Genomic DNA, 14,928 nt, shown 5'->3' with positions numbered 1-14,928 from the left:
CTTACTAGAAATTCTGGTTTTAAAATTATAGTTCTTATAACAATACATTAAGTAAAAAATTCAAATCTTAGAAATAAATTTAACAGGATCAATAGTTTTTATCCTCCACTCTAGGGGCTCATGATAAAATTAGCACATTTACCAAATTTGATCACATATTATAAAATCGTATTTTATTGTTTATTTTTCCAAAATAATAACCAAAGCATGTCGGTGAAAATTGAGGAACTTTTTGGTGTTCTCTATAGAGCCAGAAATAAGGTAAATTTAACCATATTCTGGTAGTTTTGACCATACATTTTTTCTAGGTGTAACAACTATCTTCTTTGTGCATACGTGAATGTCAGATGATGCTTGTAACTCTGGTAGCAGAATCTTCATAAATCCAAATTTCATTGTGACCTCAACGAAGTCAGAGAAAGACTAATATTATGAAAATTCAACATAATCTTACATACATATAGCAAATTTGCGTATATAAGGTCCTTAAAAATTATACATAAAACATTATATTTATATTTAGGTTGAATTTTTTATAATAATAAAAATGGATTAAACCCTTATGCAGTTGAGAATGTAATCAAGTAACAGAAAAAAAAATCTTCACATTTTGTTCTTTTCGGTGTTCTCTCAATTCAGAAATTTTAAAAAGCTTTAACTTTCATTAAAAACAAGTTTAGAGATGTTTTAAAAAGGTTTGTCAACAATTTTCTCCCATCTGTTTGTTCTAATTTTAAATATAAAATGACGAAAAATAATTTGCAGATGCTGTAAAAATCTGTAGCATACGTTGCTAGGCTGTAGCTTTGAACAATACTTTCGAATAAATATTCTTTATGTTTTGCCTTATTTATGGAAGAGCATTTTAATAAAATATAAAACAGCGTATTAAGGTCAATCAAAAAGTTAAAGGAGCAGACAGTCGTCAAGGTACTACAACAAGTGCCATCCTAATACTGTTATTGCCGTTAGATAGTACTTGTAATAAAACCAAAATGGTTGTATACATTTTTTTAAACTTTTTGATTTTAGCCTTATTCACCTTTTTACTGAACTTTTGTTTAAAATATTTATAAAGACTATAATATTTGTTCATAATTATTTTTTCAGAAACATTATCTCTGTGTGAAATAGTGCATTGAATACAGATATATTATGCCTATTTTATTAGCGTGATGAATAAAGCGTGCATATTTTAACATATAATGAAAAAAGGTTATTTATTAATTTAAAGATAACTTAAGTATTTCAATTACTCATTTTGTATATTGAATACAAAATCTATATATTTTGTACCATAAATTAAATAAGAATAAATCTATTTTTAAGGTATAATTGCATGCACAAAGAATATTTTCCCCACATGCCAATTAATTTGCATTAATATAAATGCTACAGTTTATTTAAGAAAATTATTTAAACGAAATCAATAAAATAAGGGTTGAAAAATGACGTACTTTTCTATTATGGATTAAATTATTGTTCTGTTCTTAGAATAGAAACTCGTCTTTCCAGACTAATACAAAATTTATGACTTTTAAATTAACTAATGCTTATACGGGTTAAGGTAGAACGATTCATTTTGTAAAGATCATTTGAAATTCTCATTTGAAGTCGCCTAAATTTATTAACGTCTCAAAACTTCACTTCTCTGAAAACTCTAATTGAGTTCCAGATTTCTCGAAGTATGTTGCTCATTTTCTAACTGAAAATTATTGAATGGAATAGCTATGAATTTATTCTATAGCTATTAAGTGTCTAATACAGTTTCAAGTACATTTTATCTGAACTCTTACGATAAATTTGAGATAGATAATTTTCGAAAATGAAATGTAAATTTAAAATCTAAATATATTTTTCTATTTTATCTTTAAATTTCGAGGAAAATTTTTCAATGTAAAGGAATGAATTGAAATTGAAATATTCATAACAATTGTTAATAGTTACTACGTGGTTAACTTCATTAATATTCTAAAATTTCGGTAAAAGAACTAGCAGCAGTCTGTCTACTCAAGCAATTGGTACGTACGAAAAAAAGAAAGTTTCTGCGCATTGGTGTTAGATTACGTTAGATTACGTTAGGATATTTGTTAGGTAATGGATAATGAATTTAGATTGCGGTTGATTTGTGTTTTGTCAGAGGAACAGTGAAATGGGACTTACTTTATCTATTGGTGCAATCTATCGCTTTAAATCAGGATATTGTGTTCGATTTTTTGTGTTAAATAGCTCTGTGATGAGGAATTTGTCAAATCACTAGCGAAGACAATGAGGAAAATATAAAAATCTGTTTGATTGCCTTAGAAAACTTGAGAGTGTTTCGAATAAATGCCATTAAACTTTTTTCTGTTTTCAGGGGCAATTTGAAGGTTTTCAAGGTTTTGATGTTTTCAGTGCCCTCAGTAGTGGTTCGTTAGATTTCGATAGCGTTTTTGCTTTTATTCCTAGCTTGCATTTTAATTTGTAGTCCCTAATGTGCATATTTTTGAGACTTTGCTTCTGAAAAGGATCATATAAATATATATTAAAAGTGGTTATTACAGATCGCTCGTATATGACCAAAGTTACGTAAGTTAGCAAGTTTAATTTAGTTACATCTCACTTAACGATTTCACCTTCCTAATTTATAGAGTTTAACCCTAAATAACCTTTAACGATTATCATTTAAACTTATAAAAGAAATTACAACGAAAAATAAAGACAATACATATAGGAACAATTTTAGTGAGTTATGTATAGCTAGAAAGAAACTTTGTTTTTAATTTGAGAAAATTAGAATAATTATCTTAAAACACTAGCTATCAATTTCCATTTTAAAAGCACTGTCCTGATTTAAAACGGCTGCATTATGATCCCTGATACTTTAAATAATTCAAAATTAAATGTTACGATTCAGATATCTTAATTACAACTTTGGTATCACAAATACTTCAAAACAGAAATTGTTCTAATCCATTGACATAAAATTAAAGAAATTTTAAAATGTCTTTTATTGAAGCAAATATTAGAAAAAAAATGTAACTAAATATACAATAAAATTGATAATTTATTACATAAATCAAGCTTTTATACTTTTTTGTTCGTTTAACCGAGAACGTAAATAAGTGTAACGTAAGTTAAAAACATAGGATACATAAGATTGCACATATTTCGCAATTTTCCTTTATATAAAATAAATTTAGAAGAATTGGATTCTAAATTTCTTTTCAAAAACAATATTTCAAAGAAAAGAAGAAAGAAAGAAAAATGTTCGATGCCATAAAATATAAGATTTTCTTTCCTGCTAATAAATCCTTTTCCCTGAATCAGGGCACTAATGAAAGCCAAGTTAACTCATGTTACTTTAACTCAGAATGTCAAGATGATTTCACAAAATAATTTTAAGAGCAAAATAAGTGTTGAAGCGCATTACCGGAAGTGACCTAGAAATCACGTGGGTGGGATCAAGGAAGTGACGTTGTCTCATCCCCGATGCGGCTGTTTGATCAGACGACGCTTGCCCGCACATCGCTACAGGTAATATTTTAATGAAATAGTATTCAGAACCCGGACAGGAAGGTCCTAGGAAAAACCGGACAAAGTATTTTTGCATTTTTTTTCCTCCACGATTCAAAATAGATCTTGCAAGTTTTGACAGTCGTAAGCGAATAGCGGGTGTTTTCCCGGTAAGTCGTTTAAGTTTGTCATGCTTGTATATCAAAACATTTCTTTTTTATTAAGGAATGCAAAAATGTAAACAAAACCGAAGTTAAGTTCTAATTACGAATGATTTTTAGTTTGTATTCAGCCGGTTATTTTGCCTAAGTAAATTGTGAGAAGAATATTACCGGTCAGTTTACTTACAAATTAACAAGAGTTTCTACATTTTCCGGGACGAAAATTAAGCCATATGGCACGTGATTTTCGAGTTGGACAGAAATGATATTTGTTTTCTAAAAACAAGGAAACTGTAGTTTTGTATTTTGTGACGCAAAAGTAATTTTAACGCTATAATAGGGCTTCTAATCAAATAATAAGATTTTGAATTTTAAAACAACAAAATTAGAATCTCAAAAGTTTATTTTTATTAAAAAAGTTTATTTAATATCGATATTTATAAGAATAGTGTGTTCTTTTTTGGTTTTTTAAGCAAGTTTTTCGTTGATAATAATTTTAACATCTATTGAAAGTCTCGTCTAATATAGTATTTTAGAAACATGTGGAAAAGAAATAAAATATAAAATTAAGGAAAAAAGAAGAAATTTTTTTTTTTAAAACTTGCACAAAAGGCCAACATGCCAAAATTCATTTTGCATTCACTGAGTGAAAAAGAATGGTCAAAACTACAAGAATAACGTAAAATTTTCTGTGTCTCTGGCTCTATGATAACACTAAAATGCAAGTCAGATTTTACCGAAGATCTTTGATTAAGAATTTCGGTAAAATTGAGAATAAAATATGGTTCTATTACCATGCTGTTTGATAGTAAATGCGGTAGTTTTATGATACTTTAAAACATGGTATGAAAATCATTTATTCGGTAAAATTTACTTTTCAGTTTTCTATTTCTACTAAATGTGTGGTAATAAGAATTATAATTTTAAAAATTAGTATTTCCAGTAGATCATTGCTATACGAACGGAAAAATTACCAAATGAAGGGTTTAAATACCGTAAATTTAGGTTTTATTACTGGAATTATGGTTTTCATAAACCAGAAATGTTATTTATCATACAAGAAAAGTAATTTTACTAGAATTCATTTTTCTGAGGGGAAATGTGTCATATAATAATAGTTCAACATTATGCATGCAGTGCACTTAATTTTTGTTTCAATTTTGTTTTCTTTTCTTTTGTTTAATCTTTGTTTCACCATTCTTTCATACGAATGGCTTTTTCCTATTATCTAATATTATTCTATCCTATGATTAATTATGTAAAATTAAAAAGCCAGAGAATTACTGTAGTATAACATGAAAAATTATTGAAAAGAAGCAAATTGAAAGTTATTTTATATATTTAATGGTTTTAGGTAAATTAGTTGATCTTGTCAATATGTAGTCACTAACATTTAAAAAGTGTAGACTTATTAAATCAGTTCATGTAGAACGAAATGTTTTAACTTTTCATTCTTGATTTCAAGTACCAAAGTATTTTTATTAAATTAAAAGTATTTCATTGAAACCTAAATTGAAAACTTAGTTTTTCAATTTAGACGAGAATTGATTTGTTGATTGTAAAAAATTACATTACTAAAAAAGCTTTCTATAAATATTTTTAAAATCCTGCAATTATAAATTATCATGCCAAGTAACATAATGAATAAATAAAACATAATAGATACATTAGTTGTGAAAACCAATAATTATTATTGTTTTAAAAGAATCGAAAAAGGCATTTTAAAATAATTTTAAGAAATATGATTTTTCTTCCGTTATTTTTCATGGTATTGTGTCATTTAATTATTTATTTAATAAATAGTGTAATTTTTTATTTATTTAATAAATATTCAAAATTTGTAAAATGTTGAGACTTTGAAAAATTAACATTTTTAAACTTTTGTCTAACTCAACAGATAACGTTACTATGCTTTATTATGATTAGCCACTTTTAAGTTATTTTGAATTAAATTATTCATTCTTCAATTCATCTTCATCACAATTTGCTATTCGCATTAAAAATGTTCAGAAACTATTTTCTACTTAAAATATTTCATTTTTTCTCTTTTTTTTTACTTTTTTAAAATATTATGTATCAAAACTGGAAACTAATTTTTCAAATCGTTCCAAATGCACTAAACTTATTCATAAATTAATAAAGTCAACGGCGAAAAAATTTCCTTCTTAAAAAGTAATATGAGCTTATATTTATGACTTATAGTTCGCATGAAATTATAGTTCATCTTATAGTTCATCTATTACGCGCTATATTCTATAATTACGCGCAATATATATTCCTTGTTTATATTTTCGTGTAATTTTTCTTTAAATTTTCTACTCATATAGCTCTAATACTTGTTTAAATTTTTGCTTTTAATGTATATATTTATAATAAGTTCTCAATTTTAGATGATTATATATTCCTTTCTTCTTTCACATATTAACTAATTTATTACTGTTATGTATTAAAGTAATTGATTATCGTTTGTGCTAATCAAGAGGAAAAGGAAGGAGGAAAAAAATGCATAAAACATGAAAAGGAATTTTTTGCGCGTTTAAATAATAAATGGACACCTTTCTATGAATCATTTTCAATTTTCTGTCATTGTAAATATTATAGATATTTTAAACTGTTTCACATAAAATATTGAACTATTGTATGTTTGTAAAAACTTCTTACAGTGTATGCTGTCGTTATAATACAGGTTCAATTAATTATAATTTATGCAATACCATAAATAATTATAATACCGTTCAAATTTGCTGCAATCGTAATAGGGTGTTATGTTAAACTATGTTATTGTACTTTTTAAAATTGGTTACACTATACTATGGCTTAAGTAAAACGAAAAAAAGTTCAATTTAACATATTCTTATTAAGATTATCTCAGGTTTTCAGCTAACTATTGTTTAAAGTACCACATTGAGATTATTAAGGGATTTAAAATTATTTCATATTTTTTATAACTTTCATTTAAATATAGAATTCAGTATAGAAATATAGAAAAATATAGTTTGATTTGTGCTCTTCCCCCGCACAGAGTGAAAAAAAGTATGGTCAAAACACTAGAATACTGTAAAATTTCCCGATTTTTCTTCTGGGTCTAGGGAAATGCCAAAAGCTCGGTAGTTTTTTGCAGTAGCACTTTGGTAATGATTTTTGTAAAATTAATATGGTTTTATAATATGTGGTAAAATTTGGTAAATGTGATAAAATTTTGCGATTTTATTTCGATAACTTAGATCATGGCATAAAAACCATTTATTTGGTTAAATATACTTTCCAGTTTTGCATTTTTTACTAAAAGTGTGTAAATAAGAACTATAAATTTGATAAAAGAATTTCTGGTCAACCGTTTACAACGAACATAAAAAGTATCAAATCAATGGTTTAAATACTATATAGTTTTTTTTTAATAACCAGAACTTTGTTTTTTAACCAGATATGTCATAACCATACAGAACTTAATTTTACCAGAATTGGTTTTTTTGTGCAGTTATTTTTTTTAAAGAATGACTTAGTAAATTAAATGAAAAATATTTTATAAAAAATCATACAGTATTTATAAATAAATTATAGCAAATGCACTTATTATGTTTTAGATTTTGTAATGTTTTTTTTGTATTTAAAATATTGTTAGATATAGTTTTTTTAATAATAATCAAACTGTGTTTTATTTCAATGAGATTGCATTTGAAAATATAAGCGACTATTTCCATTTTAGGAAATTTAAAAAAAATTATGCGGAAATATTTTGCTAAAAGATTTCATAAAATAATCAGAGACCCAATGAATGGAAACAAACAACAACTGTGATGATCAGTTTATTGTTCTTTGATTCTGTTGTTTTAAAACATTTAAGTTAAAAGCTTGAACTGCTTAAAATATATCTTAGATAAAAGCACAAATGATTTAAAATAAAGCTTAGTTTCACATGAATATTTTGGTGACTAACTGGTTTTTCCTACTCTAATCAAAATAAAGGAAAAACAATTCTTAAAAAAATTGTGAAATGTTTGCGTGTTACTTGTCACGCTTTTAATAAAGAGCATCGTGCTAAATCTCAGACAGCATACATCATTGAACTGTTGAGTTAGTCACACCTGTTGCTCCTCGCCAAATGTTGTCCTTAGAAAAAGAAATTATTATACATATGGTTAGAAATCAACATATGATAAAAAATTTCGTTGAAATGTCAGGAAACTTTAGAATAAACAGATCTTATAGTTTATGTGTTAAAATTTCAAGGATAAACTGGTTCAAATACCCCCATCATGAAAATATTAATAGAATGAGAAGTGCTTTCTATAGATATAATTTTTATGCCCCAGATTTTATCTTCAAAATAAGTTTTACAAAATTTCCTTTCATAAAATAAAGTGAAATAGCAATGTCACAGTGATTCTTAGTCAATTAGAAAGCTGTATTATTTATTCATATAAATGAAAAGCGTTCGAATGTAGCTTCATGGAATTGTAATAAACGTAGTAACTTAAATTGTTTTTCATATTAAAGTATTTAAAAATTAGATAATTTGTTAAAGTTTTTAAGAATTTAAAAAAGGAAAAACCAAAGAAAGTTAAATGGAAAATTCTGAAAGAGGTTCGGATTTGTTCATCGAACTATAGATTGTCATTTGTTTAGAAACTTCAGATTCTATAAAAGTTTTCGAATTTAACTCTGTAAAAATTTACTCTGTAAAAATTTACCCCATGAAATTAAAATAAAAAGTACTGACACCCTGAATGCAACATTCATAGAATCGAATTTACCATAAGCGTTTATGCCATAACCTTTAAAGAGAAAAATTATAATTCAAAACTAAAAAATAGACAAAAAATATTAGACCTTTCACTGTGAACAAAATTCAACTTATTGAGTTACGGCATTAATCCAATATTCTAAAATCTACTCAACTGCTATCTTCTTTTACTAATTATAACTGAAGGTTAAAGATCTAAAGCATTGTCTTAACGAAAATTAATGTTAGAACAGCATTGTTATATTTGATGCAAATACAAGTTTCATTTAAATTCACTGGTAGGAAATAACATCAATCTTAAGAAAACGTAAACATTTTATGAAATTATTTTAAGATTCGTGGTTTATTAACATAACTTGGCACATTTCATTCAATATTTTTTCTTCTTGCTCATGTTATTTTAGTAACATGCACAATTAACGTGCTTTTTCCTTTATACTTTTTGTGAAGAAATAACTCTCGGCAGGGTTATTTCTGCACACTTTTTTTAAATTAGCGAAATAGTTATAAAAATAGAGTTGTTTTAATTTCTTTTTGGTATGTATAAAACTATGTGAGGTAAAAGAAAAAACTAAACTGCTATAAGTGAGTTCATCTCTACTTTCAGCAATAATTTTTAAAGAGTGGCAAGCAGTTTGGTCCCTTTGATAAAATTTTATAGGAGTTTCTTAAACATTTCGAATATTTAAAAAACTAATAATTTATAAAATTCAAATAATATCTATTATTTCTTAAAATTTTGCTAAATTATAGCTGTTTTTCTTCTATATATCAGGTATTAAATTGTGCTCTCCATAAATGCTTTATTTCCGGCTTAACTGATCATAAGGTTTTTCTTTCTTTCCAAAACTGGTTTCAAAATTACAAACTTAGCCTTTTTAATTCTTATGCAGAACAAAATGATATAAAAGATAGCAATTACAAAAATGAATTTTAAAATTTACATATTACTGGAGCACTTTAAACTGAGATGTTGCACCGTTATCTTAAAGCAAAAATATTGCCGTTATGTTTTCGTAAAGAAACACGTTAAAATTAGATCTCAAAGTTTACTTAGACATTTCATTTGTTTTCTCACTTCCGAATACGTTTAAAACAGTTCTGAAAAGAAAATGTTGGGAATGTCATTATTACACGTTACTTAGCTTTGTACCTAACTGCAGAATTTTTAGTTCAGCTCCGTAATCAAATCATTTCGTCGGAGAAAAAAAAACTCTACTCGTATTCTTCTTTCTGTTTAATCTTGTTCGTTCCACTCCATTATTTTGATATATAACACATTTGCATCACTTGTGAGGGAAGTGGATAAAATCTACATAATATTGATTAACGAAATAATGTTCCCTGCAGGACATTTTTACAGCATCGAATATTCTTAAGAAGGATCACCGTGTTTCTTAAGGCTTGTTTTCTCTAAATATTTAAGCACAGTAAAACTCTGGCGTCATATCTTATATTTATTAAAATTAGATTTTGAAACCATACGAAGTATTAAAATAGAGCATTACATGACTTGAAATTTATTTTCATAGGCGCTATTTCTTTAAAAATGAGAGCTTAAAACATGAAATTTAAAATAAAATAATGTCATTTACAAAATTGCTCGCTCAATAAATTGCGTTCTTTCTCATGGGACACATTTCTGATTTTTTTTATTTATGCATTGTCTTGAATTTTTTATGCTTTTGCAAGACGCCAAAAAAACTGCTCATGATTCTTTGATGAGTTATTTTTTAAATCTAAAAAATTAAAAGTGGAATAAGAGATTGCAGATTTTAATTGACGGTTAAGATTTTATGAGATTTAATAAGATTTTTATGATGTCTAAAATTTTTTCACAAAATAAACAAACTATACTTTTGAAACTGTCGTCTCCTAATCTTAAAATATCGAGCCATGGTGGCTCAGAGCGCTGGCCTCCCAGGCAGATGATCGAGGTTCGAATCCCAGTGGTGGCATGCTGGAATGAATTCTGTTCCCGGCTTGCGCCAACCATTGTGCTGACTTACAATATCGTCTGTGGTTGACATATCATGAGTGAGAATCCCCTTGCTATTGGGCTAACCTTGGGAGGTTTTCGGGGTTTTTTACTACACGTAACGCAAGTGCGAGTCCATCCGAAAGTTCTCCATGAAGGTTAATTTGTCCCAATGCTTTATCCAGTTTTCTTGACTTCCTGGTTGGGTTCAAAATGACAAGGCTACGGAGTTGCCTTCTTTTATTTTTTATTTTGGAATTGAACATTGATAGTCATAAACTCAGAATTGGGACGGCTGTTCAACGCCAGTTATTAAATAAATTATGTACAATGCTGCGCTGTTTTACATTTATGTTTCTGAAGCTGGGGAATAATTCTATACAATAAAAAAAATCATTTATACTCCAGAAAGGTTTGTTTTAACACCTGTAATATTAACATAAATATTTTAATGAATTTTGGCTATTTCTATTTAATCGCTGCGCTGATAATTACTTTTAGGAAATAAGTGTGTGTTAGTCACATGATTGTTGGCTTAGGTGACTCGACTCATTATGAGGAAAAATCTACAATGACAAAGTATAGCATAATAAATCATGTGTTGATTTCGCGAAATACAAGGGTTGGAAAAAATAATGGAAACACTTTTAGACTAACACATTTTTTTTCTTTCTCAAAAATTACTGGGAGAATTATTTTATAAATTTAGAAATATTTAGGTTATGCGATTTCTTATTTTTATCAATAAAGTTTAAGGATCTTAGAATTTTGAGGGACCAATAAAAATTACAAACGGAAAATATTGTTTTATAACACACTATGCCAAAAAATGTGGCACAAAATTTCGTAACCGTAAATTAAATACTTAAGAAGATATGGACATTTTTATAAAAATTTATTTTTTTGTCTTGCGTTTTTTGCTATAACTTTAAAAATATTTTATAAAATTGAGCAAAATTTTAGGAGGATTTTGTAATTAATTACAAAATTAATGCTTTAAAATTGGAGAGAAATTTGCTTGAAACTGCGCAAGATATGAGTAATTAGAGTAGTTAATTTATACTGCGAATGCGCGGGAAAAATTGCAATTTTTTTTCATTTTGTAGTGAATTGTATTTGGCAACTAATAAAAAAAGTTTGATTTAATATCTTGAAAATTTAAAAAGTTTCAAGCAACTTTCTGAGTAGATTTCATAGTTTTTAAAAGAAAGCTCCAAATTATAAAGGGTTCTTTCTTAAATTTCATTTCGTATTAATAAGCAAGATTTATTGAAATTGACATCGGAATTGTTGGGGATCATCCACCTCATAAAGGTATCTTTTCTTTTGCATGTTTTCTTTCCTTATACAATAATATTTCGGTATATGAACGTTTTTGTAAGGTATTTGTCTTTGTAATTCTTTGTCGATTGTTTTTGTAAGGATATTTAATTTTGTCTTATGCTTCAAAATAATATTTATAAAAAACCTTAACATTTTGAGTTTCTTTTAAAAAGTACAAAAACTACTTAGAAAATTGCTTGAAACTTTTCAAATTTCTTAGATATTCCAATCGGGTTTTATTCATTAGTTTCCAAATACGATTTACTAAATTATGAAAAATTATTAAAAAAAATGGTGTTCAGTTTTTAATGCGCATGCGTAGTATAAAATAACTACTTTAATTACTCATGTATTGCACAGTCTTCAATAATTTTTTTTTAAATTTGAAAGAAAAATTTTTGTAATTAATTTTAAATTTGTCCAAAAATTTTGTTCAATTTTAATGAATATTTTTAAAGTTATATTACAAAAACATAAAAGAAAAATTACATTAAGAAATTCCCATATTTTTATAAATATTTAATCTGGGTTTAAGAAAGTTTGTGCAGTTATTGCATATAATATCCAAAATAATTGCTAAAAATTACAAAATTATTGCTACATTTTTTGTATTAGAGTGATCAGAAACATTGTTTTCCGTTTGTAATTTATTGTCGGTCTTTCAAACCTCTAAAAGCTTTAAAATTCATCGATAATTATTATAAATTGCATGATCTAGAGACTTCTATGTTTATAAAATGTTTCTTTGTGTATTTCTTGAGAAATACAAAAAAAATATGTTAGAATAGAAGCATATCCATTATTTGCCAACTCCCTGTGTTTTGTTTGTGCATTAATAATCTAGTACAATATTACGTGATTTTTAACCCTGAGAATTATTTCCGATTAAAATCTTGATTAGATATTTTGCTTCAAATTCAAAATAAGTAATGTAATTTTTTAAGTATGAAAAGGAATGCATTTCGGAGGAATATAAATATTTCACTTTATTTTTTTTCTAACAGTATATTTTATGATATTTATCTTACCTTTTATCTAATTTATTCAGTTTTAAATAAATTCTCCACCAAGATTAAAAAATAAAATATTTTGTATGTATAAAAAATATGAAATATGTTTGGCTCTAGAACTGTTTAATACAATCTCTGTTTAATACAAAAAAGGGAATAGGCTTTATTTTATTGTTAAGTAAAAAACAATTATTGTCGTTTTGTTAATTTTCCTCCTGCTTCGTGGACTTTGAAAAGGGGAAAATCATCGATTAAGTTGTGGTGTATTTACATTTTCCGTTAGTAACAAAACACTTTTATTTTTATGATCTACCTTTATTAATGTGACGAGAGGAAGATACAAATAAAGGAAAGTGATACATTATGAAGCTTACTCCCTCTAGAATGATAAAAAAGAAAAAGAAAAAAAAACGAGAAATTTATGCTTGGAAAAAAATGCAAAAACAACTTCTCTACTGAAGGGTTACAATTATTATGTTAGACATTTTGGAAACAAAATGCTTCCAACATTGTGATCATTTCTTCGAATAAATTGAGAAGGAAAAGAAGCAATTCGAGTTTTTTTCTTCAGCCATGTTCTTGGGTTTCTAGCTGTTTTCTTCAGATATATTTTTAAGAAACAGAGAATTCGTATAGGCATTTCCTCTCCGAGAAGACATTTGAGAAATAAACATTGCGAATATCTTAAATTTCCTCTCGAATGTAAAACCTAGAGTTGTCGCGAGCTGTTGTAAGATACCATGCGTATTAAATTTCGATTGTTGTTTCTACTTCAAGTTATTTGCGAATGTTTCATTTGAAGAAAGTAAAAAGAGAGAAAATTTGCATTCAGCCTTTATTTGATTCCTAAAATCTTCGGTAATGGGTTTATCTTTCCAAAAGCAATTTTCATTTCGACTAAAGTTTCAGAAATTTACTTTTGATTTCATGCTAGACAGAATTGGCAGAATTGATTTATTTGAATTTAGACATTTGTAATTTATGTAGACAGATTTTTTTTAAAAATTATGCACAAAGCACAATAAACTAATAATCTATTAATAATTGAACTACTGAGCATATTCGTTAATTATTGTTAGTATTACTTCGAATAGTAATAATAATATTAAAAATAATGGATTGTAACAATAATAATATGATTTGTTCGCGCTATTTATGCTTTGAAAATTTTGTTTATGCTCCACAGTTTTTAAAACTTACGATAAGCAGAAGAAAAAATTCAATCTTAAAAAAATTATTTGTTATTGTATGAAATAGAAATAATAAATAATAAAAATTAAAAAGAAGTATAGAAATTGTTTTTTAATGAATAGATGGAAATCGCACAGAGGATAACAAGTATGATCAAAACTACCAGAATATAGTAAAATTTACTGTGCTTCTGGCCAAATCAAAACACACCAAAACAAACCGACCTTTTACCGAAGCACTTCGGCAATGATTTTTGTAAAATTAGCAATAAAGTATGATTTAATTATGTAATAAAATTTGGTAAATCTGGTAAAATTTGGCAGTTTTTTCATGATACCTTAGAACTTGGCATGAAAACAGGGTTCTCACTGGTAGCAAAAGTGAGATATATCTAGATGTTTTAAACTATCAATAAATATTTAATTTAAAGAAAATGTATATCGGTGCAAAAAAATAACTCTAGAATTTCGTAATTCACGAATTAAATAATTTCGTAATTCACAAATAAAAGATAAATTTAGCCATTTTTCAATAATCTTGAGAAATCTTAGCTACCACTCATTTATTTTTTCCTGGTTGTAGGAACCCTCAAAAATCAGTTATTCGGTTAAATTTGCTCTTAAGTTTAGCATTTTTTTTTATTTGTGTGATAATAAGAAGTATAATTTTGAAAACCAGAATTTTTGATAAACCGGTACCATATGAACGGAAAAATTAACAAATAATGGTTTAAATACCGTATATTTTGGTTTTTAACACTTGAATTATGTTTTTTTTTCTTACCAGAAATATCTTACAATAATTATTTTACCATAATATTACCAGAAATACTTTACCATAATTATTTTCTCGTCACTTAACTCGTAAGTTTTTATTTAACATAAAAAAAAGTTTTAAATATTATATCTTCGTCTATCCCAAAAATTTGTGAATACCTCCAATTAAATAAAGTAGATGGAAGAATATAGTTTACCTAGACCATTTATTCATCTCCTAAAACCTAATGTAACGGATTTATCCTTTACT

General features: G+C 26.6%; 1 protein-coding gene across 3 annotated transcripts in view; it reads left to right on the top strand.

Annotated features, from left to right (window-relative positions):
• The first annotated feature begins 3,464 nt into the window (after positions 1–3,464).
• LOC107451019 (uncharacterized) overlaps positions 3,465–14,928 on the top strand; it is a 222,115-nt gene continuing 210,651 nt past the window's right edge. For 2 of the 3 annotated variants that reach the window (XM_071187638.1, XM_016066980.3), the window contains exon 1: positions 3,474–3,665. The gene's annotated coding sequence lies outside the window, so the exon portion shown is untranslated. Of the gene's footprint in view, positions 3,666–14,928 lie in introns of all 3 variants that reach the window. The other variant, XM_071187637.1, reaches the window with a different exon arrangement.

Source organism: Parasteatoda tepidariorum, chromosome X1 (genome assembly GCF_043381705.1).
Source record: "Parasteatoda tepidariorum isolate YZ-2023 chromosome X1, CAS_Ptep_4.0, whole genome shotgun sequence".
NCBI lineage: Eukaryota > Metazoa > Arthropoda > Arachnida > Araneae > Theridiidae > Parasteatoda > Parasteatoda tepidariorum.
Note: the sequence above shows the minus strand (reverse complement) of the source record. Positions and strands in the feature narration are given on the sequence as shown.